A 19,338-nucleotide genomic window follows, 5' to 3' on the forward strand; every position below is an offset into this window, starting at 1 on the left:
GAGTGTTCCTACCCATGAAGCACCCTGCTATAAGAGTAGCTATAGGCTCCAAGCATACTAAATTGTCTAACCCCAAAGTTTTTCTTCACAGTTCGAAGAAAAGTTCTCCTTAGTCACCATTGTCGTAGTCAGGCTTCAGTAGTTAGAGATCTTATTTTTTGTACAGATCCTATGTCAAAATCAGATTGTCAGGGAATGTCTTCTGGTTCCATTTCACTGTTAGATGATAAGGCAGTGATACTCACCATGAAAGCAAGTTGTTGCTGTTTCCAAGTCATCAGGGTACCATATGAACCCACCTTGGAGCAAGTTGTTGCCAGAATAGCATTAAGACCTTCCCTGGTAGAAGTTTGATTCCTGTTGTAGAAAACTGTGCTGATTCCAAAGATGGGATCCAAGGTTCAGGGTGATCTGCTGATGTCCAATCACCTAAAGCCTAAGTTAAGTCACTATGATAAATTTTCAAAGTGAAAGAACCCCTGCAAAAAAAAAATTAGGAGTTCCTATCCCTATTAGATAAGAACTCCTTTCTATTTGTAAAATTTCCTTGTTTTAATGTGCCTATGCTTAAAGTAACTACCAGGATACTGCCTAGTATCTACAGGTATACTACCTCGTATCTACAGGTATACTACTGGTGCATATGATACTACTGATGCACAGGATACTGCCAGTGCATATGAGGCTAAAAATAACAAACTAAACACCCCATATAACCTAGTTTTAACATGAACTCAGAACCCAAGAGACACTTATCTACTGGCATTTCCTACTAAACATATCAAAATAAGGGATGGGAAAACTATATCTATATAAGGAAATACACAATAAGAATGATACCTTTTGAAGAAATACACCCAAAGAAATATACAGAGGACATATACATATTTCCTTTAAGTCTTTTGAAATAGTCTGGGGGAATAAAATCCTAAGCACAGCTTCAGACTGAGACACAAACTTGTGGAGTCTGAAAAATGGATCAAGACAGCCACAGATCAGAGAGCATCTTCAAGCCCAGGGTCTCTCAAAAGCCAAATATGGTAGTGAGCAACAGTCCACAGTGAAGGGAGGTGGGAGAAAAGGAGCCACCAACAGTAAATTAGCATCAGTGGTGGCAGCTACTTCTTCCTGGGTAGAGGCAAGGTGGACTTTCTGCAAAGCCCTTTTTGCTATGGAATATGGCTGTCTGTGGGGTGGGGATGGGGAAAATGTCAGGGTTCCTGAGAAGTTAAGAACTGAGTGTAAAAAAGATTAAGTAGGGAGAAGTAACAAATCAGGGGTGAGAAAACAAAAGGATAGAAGAGGATTTGTAAAGTGGCAATCAGGGGAGGGGGAAAAGGATGGGTTATATATAACAGGGAGAAGGACTATATAAAAATAGACAGACATTATGTACAATACAGACAAGATGTTAGACAGACATAGAGGTAGTCACCTCACACACACTCACCCACACACAAAGATATACAATGAAAATTGATCCCTAGGTTGCCATTGAAAAAATAACCCAGGTGAAATGCTCAGAGGGCTTAAAAAGTATAAAGCCAGCAGGTCAGATGGGAAGGTTTTCCAATTCCTAAGCAAACCAAAATTGATGAGGGTAAACTTTGTTGAAAAAAGCCTCCAGGTTTAGATTGTGCATAAAGCATTCTTAAACAATCATGATTTTCAAGTCAAGAATATTGAGTAATATGATAAATGAGTTTACACTATGAAGTATTGTTTAACGAGTCTTGAGTATCCAGGTTCCTTTCCTGAAAGCAAATTGGTAACATGGCTATTATGAGATAATAGTAAACTAGCTTGAATTGAAAATAAATTACAGAGTTTGTAAAGATAGCATGGAGGTAGGGCGTTTGCCTTACATGTAGAAGAATGGAGGTTCAAATTCTGGCATCCCATATAGTGCCCCAAGCTTCCAGGAGCGTTTTCTGAGTTGTAGAGCCAGGGGTAACCCCTGGGCACTGCCATGTGTGACCCAAAAACAAAAACAAAAATAAATAAAAAAAGGAATTACAAAAATATACTCAATGAATGAGCACAGTCGTTAGCACGCAGTTGCCTATACCAATGTTATCTGTGAACATAAACACTAGATCATTTTAGCAGTCATAATCATATGGAAAATGAATAAATTAAAATATTTGTCAAGACATTATCATAATGAACACTGTATTTGGAGTCTAATATCATGTAGCACTGTAACGCAAAACTAGGCCACCAACCTATATCTCCAAGATTCACTGTGAACAAAAAGATTAAAGAGTTATTAAAGGCATATTAAAATTAAGGCACTAGAACATTCTTATAGTAGCACTGTAGTGGGACTCCAAGGCTTCCAAACACATTCTGCACCTGTTTCTGAAGCATTAGAACAGTATTATAGATATTTATAAAAAAGTATGCAAAGCAAATTCCCTACTGCTGTGCTATTGCTTCGACCCCATAAGCAGACATGTTTTGTGGGCCATCATGTGGTTTATCTTGGAGAATGTCCCATGTGCACTAGAGAAGAATGTGTGTTTGGATTGGAGTGGGGAAACTAATTATTTACTAAGCCCCATTCTTTCATTTCTTTCTTCAAAGCCAGTATATCTTATTTTTAGTTTAAGTCTGGTTGATCTATCAAGATGATAGAGCACTGCTGAAGTCTCCAAGTACTACTGTGTTGCTATTAATGTCTTTCTTTGAGTCTATTAGTATCTGTTTTAAGTACCCCTCATTAGATGCATTTAGGTTTAAGAGTGTGATTTTTTTTCCTGATGTAAATATCCTTTGTTTATGGCAAACTAAACTTATAACCTTTTTAATCTAGGAGTCTATCTCATATGATATTACTTGGCCACCTCAGTTTATATGAGGGTGTTGTTTGCTTGAAAGATTGTCTTCCGAATTTGACTTTGAGACTGTGTTTGCTTTGACTGCTCAAATGTGTATGTTGCAGCAACAGAATATCAAATTCAGTCTTCTGAATTCATTTTGTCACTCTATGTTTTTTTAATTAGTGCATTTAGATTATTTACTTTGGTAGAAATTTTTGCTAAGAGTTTTGTGTTATTTTTGTTTCTTTTTGTTTGTTTGTTTTGGGGCCACACCCAGTGACACTCAGGGGTTACTCCTGGTTATGCATTCAGATCGCTCCTGACTTGGGGGACCATATGGGATGCTGGGGTATCAAACCACGGTCCGTCCTATGTTAGCATAGGCAAGGAAGACTCTTTACCTACTGTTTGTGCCAACGCTCTGGCCCCATTTTGTGTTATCTTTCTATATAATTTTGATATGTTTGTCTTGTCTTAAAGTAGACTCTTTAGTTTTTTTCTTTAAGCAGTTTTGAATCTATGAAGTTCCTTTTCTCTGAAGCTGTGTATTGCTCCTTTAAACTTGAAGGAGTGTGTGGCTGGATACAGTATTCTTGGTGAGGTATTTATTTTGTTAAGCATTTTTCACTGCCTTTGAGCTTGAATGGTTGCTTGTGTTAAATTTGCTTAAACTTTAAGGATACTCCTTTGTATACAGTTTTTTTTTAATTATGCTGTTTTCAGTATTCTAACTACAGTTTTCATAGTTGTGACTAGAATGTGCCTTTGAGTTTTTATTTGGGTATCTTTTAGCTGGTATTCTATGGATGTCCAGAATGTGGGTACATGTATTCTTCATCTCTGAAAACTTTTCAGCAATGATACCTTTGTTGGTTTTTCCTAGGTGTTTTCTAGCTGACTCTCTGGGAACCCAGTGGATCTTATGTTGTTTCTGTTGAATTTATCCCAAAGATCTATTGTCATCTGTTAATTTATTTTGAGAAAATTAGTTATTTTCTGCTCATTTATTTTGAGGGTTTTTTTTACCATCTTCTACTGTTAATTGGGGTTTCTTATACTTCATCTTTGAGCTCGCTGATTCAGTCCTCTGCTATTGAGGACTTTGATTTTTTATTTCACTTAATAAATTTTTCAGTTGTGACATGTTTGTTTTTTTATCATTTTTATCATTTCTGCTCTCATATTTTCTGGTTTCTTAGAGCTTGTTAAATATCCTAAGCATCTCTACTTTGAACTCCATCTCAGAGAGGTAATATAGGGAATTAGCCCTGATTGAATCTACAATATTACCCTCTAAACCCTAATGGTGAGGTTAGGTTTGGCATGCATTAACATGGTTCCTTTTGTAGTTTCAATATGATTCCTGAAACTGTCATTCTTCCCCACTACCAAGGAGGTTTTAGGGGAGATAATCTTGCAACCCTTGGGCCTGGCCTCCCCTGGGTGCATGAACAGAGTTCCTTCTCTCAGGCAGCCAGCAGCCAGAGCTAAGCAGGTTCCCTGCTTGCTGGGTCCCTTGGCTCTGGGTCTGGACTCACCTGGTTGTGTGGGCAGAGTTCCTTCTTTAAGGTACCCCAAGGGTATATTACCTGTATGATTAATATATTATTTTTATGTCGGAGAAAGAAGATTAAAAGTAGAGTCATTTTATCTTATTTTTAAATAATTTTAAGAATATGCTAAAATTTTGTTAATATTTATTATGTCCTTACTATCATCAAAGTGGTCATGCTCAAGACTTATAACCACTGTCCTATGTTACATCTAGTTTACCCATCCTCCAGTCCCCTCCTCTCCCTGACAGTTCTTCATAATCATAGTGTTATAATCTATGGGCAAGGGTTTGTCATCATCTATACTGTCTATTTGATTTTATTCTCTATTCCACAGATGAGTGAGATCACCCAGTATTTATACTTCTCCCTCTGTCTTCTTTCATTTAATATAATGCTTTCCAATTTGCGGAAAATTTTCATGGACAGAGAATTTCAAAGAATAGTGACACTGTATTGTAGTCATGTTTGCAAGTTATTAACCTCAAAAATGCATTCTCTCTATGAAGCTCATTGCACTCCATTTAAAGATTAAAATGTTTATAACATTTGTATCACATAAGATTGGTTTGAAGATTATATGCAATATCATATTTAGAACAGGCTGAGCACAATAGCTGGCACAAAGCAAAATGTTCAATAAATGTTAGTTATTTTAAGAAGACCTTTAAGATGTGAAAGCCAAGAAGCATTCTCTCAAGCAGTGTTTGCCAGATGGCTTCCTTACTCTAGGTTTGGTTTATTCCTGGGAATATGTTTAATGAAAAAAATATTCCAACAAATCAATTAACTAACAACCAATGTTTTCTACATTCAACACAATGCCTTAGGCTCTGCGAATGATCCAACAAGAATGCAGCATGGTCCTTCCCCTCAAGGAGATAATTTAATTAAGAAAATAAGAGAACACATGAAAACAAAAATAAAATTCAGAATAGTAATGGATTCTCAATGGGTCATGAATGCTCTGTTTCCTAAAGGAGCACAGAAAGAGATTACTTTCCAGCTCCAGTTGTTAAAGAGAGTTCCCTAGAGAGAAGAAGGTTTAACTGATATTGTTTTCCACCCCAACTCACAGTACTACCATCTTCTCCCACTTACACAACATTCAAATAAAAATTACAGCAAAGTAAACTCCTTTATCTCTATGCCTTGACTCACACAAGCATCATCTGCCTAGTATACCAAGAAGTTTTTTATTTAAAACCTTTCTTTTAGCTACCTTTGTATCTAAATAGCATCTAGATCTAAAATTAAATGAACAGGTTCATTTTCCTGAACCCTTATTTATCTCTTTTTGGCCTCATTGGACTTAGATATCTAACATAGTCTCGTTTCTAATACCTGTTTTTTTAATCTTTATATCATTCCAGTTCCTTGTATAGATTACATGGAATCCCTAATGTCTGTAGCAGCTCTTTGTATTGCTGAATTCATGCAATAGAATGAAGTAATAGTTTAAATATTCATCTGTTTTTATGCCAGAAAAAAAGTAAACCATCAAATGTATGGAGAGTTAATGTACGACAAAGGATTAGGTCCATTAACTGGAATAAGGAGAACCTCTTCAATAGCTGATGCTGGAAAAACTGGATAGTAACATGCAGAGAGAGAAGGTGATAGAGAGAGAGAGGAGAAAATAAATTAAATTAAATTTTATCTCATGCTACACACTAAAGATATTCAAAAGGATATTCAAAATTGATTTAGTTTCTTGTCATTCTGTTTTTGTAAAATACAATGAAAAAATATAGGCAGACTCACCAAGATCTCAACCACAGAGGAATCTTTCATAAAATAATTCCATTGGGAAAAATATGAAGCATAAAAAATGAACCACATAAAATGAAAATACTTCTAAACTGTAAAGGAAACAAAACCTAAAATAAGGACATCATATGGCTTGTGAAAAGTGAGAAAAAATTTACATAATATATTAGCCACAGGACTATCTGATATGATATGCTTTGACAAAAACAACCAAAGCAATCTGATTAAAAATATAAGGAAAGAGTTCCAGAGAGATAGTGAATTGGGTAAGAAAATTGTATGGGCTGAAACTTAGAATCACATATTGTCCCCTGAGCCCACAAGGAGTAATCCCTGAGCACAGAGTCAGGAATAAGCCCTGAGTACTACCAAGATTGGCCCCCAAAAGGGGAGAGAAAGAAACAGACACTTGCTCAAGGAAGTAAAATAAAAAATAGCCAATAACCACATGTAAAACTATGCATCATCATCTACCACATGCCTACAACATGCTTAGATATGAAGCAAAGTAAGAGTATTTTCAACATTGAAAAACAAAGTAAGAATATCTTTTGAAAGAAATCTATCCTTCAGACTTAATGTAAACCAACCCAGAGCCATTGCCCAGGAAAAAAAATTATGTCTGTAGTATATTTTAATATCACTTTGATGAGATCTAGGTTATAAACAGGTCTGGTGCCATGTAATTTGCAACATAATTTCACTGTCTGTTTATCTATCCATCCGTCCACCCATTCATATGTATATAACATAGGCAGGAAATCTGGTGTCTGTTGCTAGTTCATAAATCAGTGTCTGCTCTCAACAACATCTGAATACAAATGTGATTAAATTTGATACCATGCCCATTTTTCATTTATCAGATTTCAGAATGTGATGCCTTGGCAGCTGTCCTATGGTAATGTGTTTTGCATTTAACCCCCTGTGTACTGGTTCACTTCAACATATGAATTTCTTTGCAGAGATATTTGGAATCCACTGAACCACATCTTTCTTTCTTCACCACAGCAAACATTTCCTTAATCTATTTGAAAGGAACTGAGGGATAATTGTAGGCAATACTAAAAAAAAAAATTATAAGTGAGGAGAACTAAGAATTACTGTGTTTTAGCTGAAATTCACAGTAGAGACTTGTGATTCTTTAAAATTCATAAATAATTAGGCCTCTTGTTCAAGTGCACATTTGCTTTAGTGTGAGACCTGGTAATTTCTATTTCTAATAAGCTCCAGATGAAGCCATACATACACTGAGCCACAACCTAATTGGGTTACCTGTTCCTAAATAGGCTAATGATATGATTGAATCAGGTACATAAGTATCCTCCCCAAAATCATGAGTCATATTTCCTGTAATAAAACCTTAGAACTATATTTTAACAGTCAATCACATGCTGGCCAAGTTTGGAAAATATTAGAAACTTAAAAACAAAATGTGATTTACTGTGATAGACTTAAATTCAAGTAAAAATGAGGGGTTTTGGTAACTAAAGTTATCATAATAGAACTGAAATATTTAGAAGTCAAGAATATGTGAAAAAGGTTCCATAAACTTAATCCTAGTAGAAATGACTTATTCAGGATAGGTGTTGAAGAAATGCCCAGGATTATCAATGCAATTTCCAGGAAAGAGACTATACAGATGCTGTGTGAGGAAAACAAACCAAACTGAAATGAATACTGACAAGATACCTTTACTAACAGACAAGCTGCATAGAAATAACTGCTTTTCTTTTCCCATTCCTTCAATTGCTTTCCCATTTATTTGTACAAAAACTTGAACTGCAAGGGATAGAGAGATAGTAATGTGGGTAGCATGCTTGTCCTACAAATGGTCAACTTGAGCTTGATATCTTGCACTAAATAGACTTCCAAGCCTCTCCCAGAGTGATTTTTATAAAAGGAGCTAAGAGAAAGTCCTGAGCATCATTAGGTGTAACCAAAAAACCCCAAAACAAACAAAAAATACTTTCCAGGAGCTAGTGCGATAGCACAGCAGGTATGCCATTTCTTTTGCATGCTGCTGACCTGGGTTCTATCCTTGAGACTGCCAGGAGAAATTTCTGAGGGCAGAGTCAGGAGTAATCTCTGAGCACTGCCATGTGTGGCCCCCCAAAACAAACAAACAAACAAAAAATCAACTTTTCAGGTATGAAAAATGTGTACAGCTATACTAGCTGAGATAGTCAAATTTTACTATATTAAACCATACATATAGAAAAGGAATAGATAAATGCTTGTTACCTAGCCCTCCCAGAATTCTTAGATTTCTGTGATACCTCAAGATCTGTCATGACTTCCAAAGATCCAGCAGGCTTTTCAAAGGTATGTGATGGCTTCCCAGGAATCTTGAGCAACACAAACATATCAACACTCCACCAATCATGCTGAGATAGTCACGTCAACATTATAACATCTATCAGTAATTATTTGTGTCATGAATGAGATATTAGTACTAGTATTTATTTCCCTCCAAAAATAAAAGTCAAACAGATAGAAAAGATGGTAAAGCACTTACCTGCATACAGCCAATTGCAAATTTTTAAATACCAATGTCTATATTTAAAATGACACAATGAATAAATCAAATAAACATTAATTCTCTTAGGTTAGGGCATAAACACACATTTAATGTTTTCTTTAAAAGGCATACAAGTTGGGACTGAGTGAAAGCACAGCGGTAGGGCATTTGCCTTGCATGTAGCTGCCAGGATGAACCTGGGTTCAAATCCCAGTGTCCCTTATGGTTTCCCGAGCCAGGAACGATTTCTGAGCGCATAGCCAGGAGTAACCCCTGAACATCACCCGGTGTGGCCACCCCACCTGACAAAAGGCATACAGGTTAACACATTACAATATTCAAAAGTGGCTATTGTAATTTACAAAAATACAAAACAACACATCCATTTGAAGAACACTTTGTAAGAAATAATTCCAGTTATGCATCAAAATTTCTATTTAGATTAATTGTGCTTTATAGCATCCTACAATATGAGAGAGTATGCCAAGTAGGGTGCTTGTACCATATGCAGCTGAACTGGGTTCAAATCCCAGAAACTCACATGGTTCTCTTGATTCCTGAGTAATTCCTGAGTGCAGAACCAAGAGTAACCTCTGAACATCACCAGGTATGCTTCCCCAAAAAAATGTATCCTAAAAAGGAAAAGGGGTATTTTAAAAAGTGGAAATAGAATGCATGCAAAAGATAAAAACTTTCAATTACCAGGACAAAATTTCTTGTTTATTGCTAGAAAGTATTCTATTGAAATATGGTTTTATACAGTGTCCATTGAAGTCAAAATGTTTTGAAAAATATTTGGCACATTCATTAAGCACTTTGATAATCAAATCCTGGAGAACTGTGGAAACTATTTAAAACAATAAAGTAGGTTTGTAGACTAAAGCCCCACTTTTATCTTACTTTTAGGAAAGAAATATAAATACATGAATAACTAATCAGAGAAAATGTTTATGTATACTACCATACATAAATTGTTATTTAATTTTTGTAAATTTGGTTTGTAAAAATATGGCACTCCTCACCTTATTAAATGCAAAAAGAATATCATATTACATAAACCTAACCTATAGACATACAAATTCCTATAGAAAAAAAGAGAAGCTTAAGGAAATATGCAAAATATTTACTCATCTATCAAATGAAGAAAATAGCTCCTATTTTCTATATTGTAGGAGTATTGCAGGAAGAGGTTAGTGCTTTAATGTACCTAATACAGTACTCACTATGTTATCTCTATTATTAAATACAACCAATGATTATTACATTAAACATTATAATTAGCAGTTTGCCAATGGAATTAGAATCATGTTTTTCTATTTTTTTCTGTTTTTCCCCCATTGACTCTTGCATAGCATTCAAACATGCTTTTAGAAACAAAAAAATAATTAATTATGCTCTAAAAATTTATTCCAGATTGTATGTGTCTGTTTTCAAATATCTCTACTCTCCATCCTAAGCTGGATTCTCAGAATTTGGAGAAGGATGCTTATCTCTGGTTTCTCCCTCAGTTCTCTCTGGAACTCATAGGGTTAACCGTGAGACCCAGTTCTCCCAACCAGACAATCTGTGATTATCTCACTGGCAATTCTATCCCCAACCAATCCCTAGACACAAAGCCCAGAATTAAAGCAACTGGGGGAGGGGCGTGTGGAACGTGGCTTTTTCCTGCTCTTCAACATAAAAAAAAATAAGAAAAGCCAAATCTCTCATTGTACAAAGCGAGGTTTTACACTTAGTTTCACCCACTCCCATCTCCCTCAAGTAGCTGGCCCTATTAGAAGGGACTACATCAAGGCTTTATGTCTCAAGTACTGCACAATTTATTGGCTGCACAAAAGCAGCTAAAGTCATAGATGAGTTGCCTGGTCACTCCTGTGGACAGAAAGATGTGGAACCAGGAAACACAAGAGTAGCATCTCTCCTGCTTCCAACGCTGATTTAGAGTCTTTATCCCCCCCCCCCTACAGCAGTTAATGATTTGTACTAAAACTTCCAACTGTGTAAAGTTGCTTTGCTGGTTAGTTTTGGGGGCAGATGATATAGGCTGTGTCTTCCTCACTCTACCCTCCTCTTCCTCTTCTGTGTTCCCATCATTTTCACTCTGTCCCTCCTACCTCCCTCCTTTCTCCCCTTCTATTTTTATCTCCCAATTTGCATTTCTTTTCATGTCTTCCCAATCCATATATCTCTCTTGTTTTCTTTCTCTCTGCACATCCATGCAGTAATGTGTGTGTCCCTTTCCCTTCTCCCTCTCTATAGCTCTCATGGACACAAGTCTCTGATTGATTAGATTCTTCAAGAGCCCTGGCTCAACATACTCTGTGGTGTGTGTATATAGCTCCCATTAGATTTGTTTATATTTTTATTGCTGTGAATGAAATATACTGTCTAGAAGAGCTACTTTACCTTCAAGTTGCTAGAGAAAGAAAGATTTAAGTTTCTATTCAAAATAGAGCTTGTTATAATTGGGAAAAAATTCTCTTCCCTGAGGCACTTTGAGTCAATTAATTGGGTTTTTTGAAGTGTTAATAGGGAATTTTTTTATGCTCATATAAGGCTTTTTTATGGACCTATTCAAGAAAATTACTAGACTATTAACCAAACCAATTCTGGGGCCACAGAGCCCCCTAAAGCATAGTAGGTGTGGGACTGATCAAAGTACACAGATGAGTAATTCACTAATTATGTCATAACAAAGCACCCATTTGATCGAGGGACTACTTTTGCACTGCTTCATAAGTCTATATGTGAATGAAAAGTGAAGTGAAAGAACCAAGATGAGTTAAAGAAAAGAAAAAGAGACAGAAAGATGAATCTCTGAGTAAACAAAAGTCTCTAGCAGAGACAAAACAGTATTACAATATTTCCACTTAAAATCAGTCATATTAATGATTGGGTTTTAGAATTCTGACCTATCTGATAGCAACCACATATGAAATTCAAAATATCTAAAAATGGAAACAAAATATAACCAAAAACATATTTATCAAAACCTTCACCTTATGGATTAAAAGAAATGAGAAACTAAAAGGTATAATTTCTGAACAGATCCAGGGACTAGAACTCTGATTAAATTTATCCAGACCTGCGGAGTCCTCAACATGTTTAGTGGTAAGGCAGACATAGATGGTGAGCTAATGTCAGTAAATACAAGCTGTTGAATTTTAGCTTCAACTACTCATCGACAAAAGTATTTTCTAATTCTCTTCCTACAGCAATTCTTTAGATATTCATAAAAATCCTAAATGCCATTTTTCTTTTTTGATTATAAGCAGTATGCATGTACACACACACACACACACACACACACAAACACATACACATTCACAGAGCCCACACTAACAAACAATAACAGAAGGAGCCAACCACAACTTTCACCATTCATTTTTCTTCCTGTAGCTCAGGCTTCTGTTCCTGCTACATGGAAAACAAATCATCAGAGCTGAATAAAACAAGCAGCAGTGCCAAAGTTGTGCAGGCTTCACAGGGCACTCTCTTACTGGAACAGATGGCTGTATAAATAAAGGGCTTGATTCAACTATGAGGAAGCCTTTCATTCATCTCCATAGATTAAAAGTGGGGTGACTAATTAAATATTACGGTAAGTAAAAAAAAAAGGCTGCATTTGTATTTTACAAATGTAAATCATGACAGATTTATATTTACAAAAATGCACATCACAGGTAAGGGCTTGGGCTCTTTGATTTACAACTTTATCCTTTACAACATATCTCAGAATGGACCCAGTGCATCCGTCCAGTAACAAATACCAAGCAAGGATTGTTTGATGCATAGCTCCATCTGGCAAATGCAAGATATCCACCATGCTATGGAAGGGAAAGTTTCAGAGAGAGGGAGAAAGCCCACACTGACACTGACTGGATATTAAAGAAAGGTGAGTCTAGAAATAAAAAAAATTGTATGATGTAATTTTTGAGAAGAAACAGTAGGAAGGAGATAAAAACTAAATACAATCCCTAGCTGGAGAGTGGAGGATAATTATAATCAACATTACCTTCAATTGTGAGAAATTTGTTTTCTTGCTTATATCAGAGATCAGTTGCACTGGTGAAGGGGATGTACATTTTATAACTGAAACCCAGCTATGTAACCACGGTGTTTAAATAAAATATTATTAAAAATAGAGAAAAAAATATTTCCATCTTACTGCTCAATTTTTACATCATGCTAGAAATCTTACCTAATGCAATAAGACAGGAAATTGTAACCAAAAGTATAGAAATTTGAAAGAAAAAATACTTTTTCCTACAGGTGAACTGACTGTGTAGAAAATCATAAGAAAATAAATCAGTAAGAACAAAAATTCCTGGAAAGAAGAAAAAGACTCTTGAAAGTTCTTAACTATTGATCAATTATAATAAGATTGCAGGATACATAGTTAACATACAAAACTAGTTTTCCTATGTACTTGCAATAAGCAAGGGAAATGAAAAATAGAAACAATTTATATTAACAGAAAAAATAAATATAGTTACATATACCCAAGTAAATATGTTTTTAATTTATATGTTTATAAACCCTAATGGGTCAAAACCCTAATGGAGTTCGGGGAAAAGAGTAAATGACTAGTTTTCCTGACATTGAAATTATTTCATGATACAAAAATGGTTACATATACAGGGTTATTCCATGCATTCCCCAAAACATGTAAAACACAAGGAGGGAAACTTACTATAATCTACATGTTTTAGATGATAATGTATTAGTGTACGTTAATCATTTTAATAAATGTACCTCTGAGAAAGAGTGGGATTTGTTAATGTTGGAGTTTGTGGATATGTTGGTACAACAGGTATATAGTTTCTGGATATTGTTCTCTATTTTACTATTAAAATTTACCCCAAATATGCCAGGCATGTGGAAATATAAATTTACTTAATATTTTCATTACCTAGTCCGGTAGGGTGGTGGTACTAAGTAGAGAAATGTCAAATTGAAAATGATGGATGATTTTTACAAACTTTCAAGGCCTAGATTTAACATTTCTAAAGGGTTTCCAAAGTATGAGGCATGATAAGATAGAATCTAGTTTCTAATTTGGTGGGATAATGCCGTCATATATTTTGAAGAATTCAGATGATAATGGTTATTTGGGATCTAAACATGGGGACATCAGTGGCTTGTTCATGGAGTGGTCACAATTATGGAGCCATTACTATAGAACATAAGTTTTATAATTGTCCTAACTTTATTTTTTAGGGGGACACACCCGGTGACTCTCAGGGGTTACTCCTGGCTATGGGCTCAGAAATCACTCCTGGCTTGTGAGACTATATGGAACACCAGGACTCAGGTTCATCCTAGATCAGCTGCATGCAAGGCAAACACCCTACCACTGTGCTATCACTCCGTTCCCATCAAAACTTATTTTCTTAACTATATAAAAGGAAACAACAACTCAGACATTCCCCTAGACTGCTAAGAAAGGACACCAGTAATACAGCACAATACATATACTTTGTCTGATTAAACTAAACATTAGAAGAGTGTAACCTTTGTTATTGATATCTCCATGCAAAAACAGAAGAAATTTCTCAAGTGTGAGAGGAAGTAGAGTTTTCTTGGTATGAATTTATTCTGTAGTTGTTTATTAATGCTGTCATTAATCTTGTGGATTGAGTCTGACTGGTTCCTATAGGGGTATTTTTGCCTTATCCGAAGCTTCTCTTTCTAGCTTGCTGTCCTCTCTCTAGGCTTTTGTACAGCTCAATATCTCAAGTGCCACAATTAATAATTTCCCACTTTCTTTTTCATGCCACTCAGATGACTCCTCTATATTAATATATTATCCCTTCAACACACACATTATGTAAACATAATCAGTTGGCAATTCCAGTGCTGTCTTAGATCAGCTTCCTATCTTCTGCCAAGCACTACTATTTTGATGCACACTATCTGGTTTAATATTCTAATAACTTCAAAGAGATGGAGCATTATTTGCACTGTAGAGATATGAAAATTAAAAATTTGGAAATGAAATGACGTTAAGCCATACCATAGATATTGTTAGAAGAAGCAAAATTTGAACCTAATGATCTGTCCACAAGCATGTCTTCTGTCTGAAATGATGAGGTACAACAAAACTAGCTTCTATTGCTTCCTTTCTTCCTTCTGGTCCCTGATTTCAGAGAATAGCACCAGAGAAAAGCAATCTGTGATATTTTAGTGTAGATGACACAAAACAGACATCCCTTTCAAATGATGGCCTGAGCCAACTCTGTCGATGACCCAAACCATGTACTAAAAAAGAATCAAAGCAAAGAAAGATAGTGACCATAAGTCTTTTTAGCTTCTAATGACAAATCTATTAACAGTTTATCTATTAAAGTTCATCCCATATACCTCATAATCACAATGCCAAGAAACAGACTGATGGTGTTTGTCAATCCTGTAAACCCACTATGTTGCCAGAGTAAAATCATAACATAAAAGGAAAAAAAAACAAAGACCAATGAGGAAGAAAGAAAAATGAGATGATATGACAAGATGGACATTTTTACAGGAAAACAGCTTCCCAGGGTAAAAGAGACCCGTATTTCTTGTTTGTGTTTTTATTTTAATATTTGGAGATCACAGAGATACTCCGGGGCTACTCCTAACTTTTTGGGGGTAGTCTCTGTATTACTAAAGGTCAAACCCAGAGATTATGCATGCAATGAATCTACTGTCACCCTTTAAGCTCTCTCTCTTTTTCTTTCTCTCATTCTCTAACTCTCTCTCTCATTCTCTTACTCTATCCGGCTCTCTCTTGCTCCCCTAGTCCCTTCGGTTATTTTTTGGAATAGCTGCAACTGTGGCATTTTTAATTTTTTTCTCCTCCTATTCAAGCCTAAATGGGCACTATGTACTTTTTCTGTAGAAAGTGAAATTCAGGAGCAAAAGCAGATGGACAAATGGGCATCTGGTGGTAATTCTTTAGACTTGGAATCAGAAAACTGATTCAAGTTACAACACAACCCTTACCTCTGTCACTTAAAATTCCTGGATCTTAGTTTACTGATCATTATTCTTATTTATAATACAAACTCATGATGCATATTTTCCATGTTGATCACTAATTGATTACCCTTTTTATGTCATTATTTCCTTGATTCAACATAGTAACTGTAATAAGAAAGCATAAGGATAAAAATGAGACCTGTGCATAGAGAACTGGTACAGAAGAGTTAAGGACTTGAGAAAATTGGCTATGGCAATGTTTGTCCATACAGAGATTATAAAGCATTTATGTGTGTGCTATTGCACACAGGTGTATGAAAAAAGAGAACAGAGAGTGAGAATATTGTCCAGCATGCATAGGAAAATACCATATCACAAGTAACATAAAGAATAGACCTCAAGAAGAGGGGTATTGAGTCAACTTTTTTCTTAAGAAAGCAAAATCATTTGCCTTAAAGATCATCTAGCCTAAGTTGCTCTTACTTTTTAAACAAGAAAAACTAAGACTCCTAAAAAGAAAGTGAGTAGAATAGATTTACAAAGTCATCATTTACAAAGTCATCATTCTCAACACATATTTACCAACTGTCTAGTCCAGTATTTTGAGTTCCCACAGAAAACATGAAAATTAGTATCATCAGTATAATATAAGTGACACCAGTGTACCTCAATCATTTTAACTATAGCTGCCTTCTGACCTCTATTTCTTCTATTTCCTGTCTTGTCCTATTGGTTAAACCTCTAATCTTGAGCTGTGACTCCACATATATTTGAATTATATCTACATCCCCCTTGTAGATAACAAGAAGGGGTGGCATAGAGACACAGTCCACTGAAAGTTAAGGAATGTATAGTATGCTTAAAGTTTCTGCGAAAATCACATCTAAGACCCAGTAGCTTTGTTTAAGAAAGATATTAAATCTGATAAGCAGTATAAAAAAATAAGCTAAAAGAAATTGATGGCCATTCTAGTGGAGCTGTGTTGGTAATTAAAGTTTTGGACAACAACATATACTTGATTCCATATTTTTATATCTTTGTAGGTGTCCAGACTAATAGATGAAGAATGAAAGAGAGCTACCAGAAAATTTTGTACTGCTATCAGGACTACTTAAACCTTGGAAACATCCACCTTGCTCTTCTTAAACAGTTTGTCCTTTTAATAAATGGACCACAATACACTATAAAATTCCCAGTGAACAAAGTGCCTATTAATACATATATATTTTTTTGATCCACTGAAGATGACACTAGATGTGTTTGTTATTCCTGGACCCAGGGACTTAATAGAGAATCAGTCCCTATGTAGGAAATGAAGTCTTTGGCAAATATAAGGTATAGGGTGCTCCAATGCAGTCATGAAAAGCCTCATTAAAACATAAGGAATAGTCTCTTTGGTGTGAAGAAATACAACTTCAACAAAGAGGTACACAAAGTCAGCTCTGCATCAACCACATTTCCTTCCCTGGGAGACCGTTAGGAGAAATTCAATTAAAATCCATTACTTTTATCAAATCTCTATGGCCAGTTTCAAAATACTAATTCTCAGGAAGAGCTGACTCCAGCACTCTGTGGCTGTAGCTGAGCTGTTATGTGAAGAATATAACAATAAAGAAAAAAAATCTGTTTTACTTTTATTAAAACCAGAAACAATGACAGAAAGCAGCTATAGGAGCTACAGAAACTGTGTGAATTAGGATTTACTTTTTAATTTCACTTCTCAACATTTTTCCTTTTCTTTACTCATCTTTCATCTTGTCCTAACCAGAGTTTTTATAGTGTAGATGGAGTAGTGTGACTGGTGTTCAGTGACCTTGTGGTATATGATGTAGAGTCTCTGTTTCAGTTATTTACTATTACTTATCAAACAAAGTAGCCTTAACTCCAGTGATTATTAGTCTTCTCAACTATTTGGTTCAAGTAGATTCTTCTAGGAATGTACAGTTTGGTAATTCTTGTCTGTTGATATGGGACATCCATAAATACAATAGCAAAAGTTTGAGACCCTTGAAAGTCTTGGACTTGGCCAGAAAACATTTTGTTCACATTCTACTAGTAAAAATTCACTTTACCATATTTTCCGGCATGTAAGATGACCGGGCATATAAGACGACCCCCTAATTTTGCAGTTCAAACATAGGTTTAGGCCTATATTCGCTGTATCAGATAGAACGTTCCTGTGCTGCATTTGTTCTGTGCTCATGTACCACAGCGAGCCAATCACAACAAGCAAAGTTTCAAAGGTTATACTGTAATAGACTTCCTCTCTGACTCTGGCCAATCTGAGCAGGCTTTTGACAGTGTAAATTCGGGTACAGAACACTGTATAATTTGCATGCATAAAAAGCCTGCTTAGGTTGGCTGAGTTAGAGAGGCGGTCAAAGCAGCCTGGCAGTGATTGGTGCAAGATACAGTTGGAAAATTTGTTTTGTGGTAATATTCAGACAGTTTTCGTTTAGCGGCATATTGAAACATTTTTCAGGATATACTCGGCATATAAGAAGACTCCCGATTTTTGGTTGACTTTTTTTGTTTCAAAAGTCGTCATTTACACCGGAAAATATGGTACCTTTGAATTCATAGGTAGGGAGGAGAAAGATTAACTGTCATCACTAATAATCTAACATACACCCACATCTGTGCTGTGGATTTAAGGCAGGTGAGCATCTCACAGGCTTCTACACATGAGTTAAACATTCTTAGCCTAAGGTACCTCATCTGTGATATGGAATACTCCCTACCTTACAGCATCAAGGTGAAAACTAGTGAAGTAATGAATATTCAGTATGCATCTGGATGATAAATTCAAAAAAGAAAAGTTTATGCTGTTATCATCACCATTTTATGCTTCACAGCCACCTATAAAAGGTTGAAAGAATAATTGCTGAGATTAGTCAGGCAGTTATGCACTCAAGTAATTCAGATGGGTGGACTTGGACACACTAGTTGATGCTTTATACATCAATAATCTCACATCACATGCTGGCATTATCATTTCAGAAACAAGTTCTCTCTCAGCTCAATTTTTCTGCAGAAATATCAAAGAACATGAGTTATTTAACCATGAAGTCATTGGCACACAAGGATTCAGATTGGATACATGATAACCCAACAATTAGTTTTGCATATGAGGTTTGTGAGTCCAAGATATTCACAGATGTTTCATATTTAGAGCTCTCTCTTTCCATGGATATCTTGCGTAGACCTAATCTGAAACTTTCGGAGAGAACTCATGGACCAAGGTAATGGAAATAAAAATTATATAATGGATTTGATTTATAATAATCCCTGGATTCTCACAAAACTAAGCTTCAATGGTCAATAGACTCTCACTTAATATAGCTCTCGGGGGTTTTATCTAGTCAATATTTTTTCTAAACAACAACATTGAAAGACACTATATCACTGTGAACTAGAGTTAATCTAATAATATTGCCAATTAACCCATTTCTAGAAAAAGAAAACTTAAAGAAAAAGATTATTAACTTAAAAAGGACACTATGTTTCCAAGTCTTCTGATTTTGTCTTATCGTTAGCTGGTGAGGTAGGATAACCTGCTCTTAGATCAAGTTGTTCCCATTTTCATTTGTTTCCATTTGTCAGGATATCATATTAGAACTGGCACTTGTTGGTGTCCCAGTAGTATTAAGGATGTCCGGATGGGATTTGTTTCCTGTAGCTGTTGTGAAGAACTGTGTCGTTTCTATGTCTGGGA

The sequence above is a fragment of the Suncus etruscus genome, chromosome 12 (assembly GCF_024139225.1).
Source record: "Suncus etruscus isolate mSunEtr1 chromosome 12, mSunEtr1.pri.cur, whole genome shotgun sequence".
Classification (NCBI taxonomy): domain Eukaryota; kingdom Metazoa; phylum Chordata; class Mammalia; order Eulipotyphla; family Soricidae; genus Suncus; species Suncus etruscus.